The following is a 1,809-nucleotide window of genomic DNA, read 5'->3' as shown; positions in this document are numbered from 1 at the left end:
GCTGGAGAGCTCGTATTGTGTTGCATAATCAGTGTTCCTAGAAATATACTTGAAATGTGCACAGGATTGGTGTGTGATTTATGTTGTGTTTTTTGTTTTTTCGCCGTCATGGGTGGAGAGCTTTCCATAAAACGAATACTAAGATTTGAAAACAGAGTTTCGTGTAAATAGGTGGCAATTTCTGCAATATGCTCAGATGAATCTTATTGGATTAAGTTTTAAAATATTTAGGAGCCCACTGTATTAAGAATTCATGATGTAGTGGATTGTGTGGAATTTATTTATGAGGATAGACGAGGAATCTCAATGCAATGGATGGAAAATATTGGCGTATTTCAAAGGACTGTTTTGACGGAGAGTGTAGCAGACATGACTGACTCTCTTGGGACAATGCATCTAAAGTGAAATTTTCCTGGCAGAGTACTGGGGAGAAGAGAGACTGGCAAGACCCCTCTTATGTTTACTTAACCTTTGTAGAGCATTGCCTGGAGTAGGTGAGAGGTGGAATTTGGACTTATTTGTTGCTGATAACTTTTTACATGGGATAGTCAAAGACCTTTCCAAAACTGTATAGACTGGGTTGGGAACTAAACTTTATTGAGTGTTCTTTTCTGAGAAAAGTTAGTGTGATTAACTTAATCCAATTTAACACCCTGGTTGAAGGGTTTGAAAGACGTGCTCGCGTGACCAGAGCCCATGTTGTGAGGGGTGGTGATTTCTGTTGAAGCTTCTTGATGCATGTTGAGGTTTTTTCTTGTTTTTTATTTTTCATGTTTTTCTCTGTATTCTGCTTTTACCTTAAGATACTCCAATATGCTCTGCTTATGAAAGTTGCTGTGTGTTAACGTGAGCTATAGCTAATTGGGGCACTGTTAACCCTCTCTGAGGAGAGGAAATACAGTGAGGGTGCTATACGGCGGGACTGTTCTTGCTTTGGAAAAAACACGTTTGAAAACATTGGTGAACTGTTCAGTCATGGGGAATAGCCCGTGCAGGAAAGGGAGAGAGCCTTGGTCTTTCTCATGCCAAAGACAGGCAGGGGCGCTGGAAGAGCATTGAAGCCCTAGAGTGTGGGGTTGCCTTGCTGGACCAAAGAAGGGGGAATAAGGGGTGAGTTGCCAATCCCCTGTACTGTGACAACCTTGGACTTATGGGGAAAAGATTTAGTGATATATCAGGGTAGTAATATTCTTGATGTGTGTTGAAATAAATATCTTTTGAGAGTGAAATGGAAAAACAGGCATTGCTCGGTGTTTAAGGAAAATGTTGTTGCAGAATACACTGAAGAGAACTGCCAGGACGTACCATACACTGGGACGGCATCTATGTCCCAAGACAACCTTGTCATAAGCATTTTATGCGGACTTCAGCACGATGGTGTGTAGTATCTCCTCTGCCAAGTGGTGTACAATATGCCTGGCCCCTATGTGCGGATTTAGCTATTTCAATCACTATACTCACGCGCAGCTTCTCCATAGTCCTTTACCGTCTGTCTTTATAAACGCTCTCCAAATTATTGTCCCCTGGCGCTTTATGCTTTTCACCTGCCATATTTGTGGTAGATGCCCGTCGATGACCCTTCTTGTTCTGTTGCGGCTCTTTTGTCGTGTAGTAAACTCTTCCCTCATCTTGGCTCCGTCTTCCTCTTTCCATACTATCTATCAGAATATATATCTTTCCGCCCCCAGTCAAAGTGAGGCATCTCTATGCTCTCGTGCGTGTCTTCAACTCGCAAACTCTGTGGATATGACATAACCTCCTATGATCTCTACCATAAATCTGTCTCTGATTCTCTCTTCATACATTCCT

The sequence above is a fragment of the Chelonoidis abingdonii genome, unplaced genomic scaffold (assembly GCF_003597395.2).
Source record: "Chelonoidis abingdonii isolate Lonesome George unplaced genomic scaffold, CheloAbing_2.0 scaffold0017, whole genome shotgun sequence".
NCBI lineage: Eukaryota > Metazoa > Chordata > Testudines > Testudinidae > Chelonoidis > Chelonoidis abingdonii.
Note: the sequence above shows the minus strand (reverse complement) of the source record.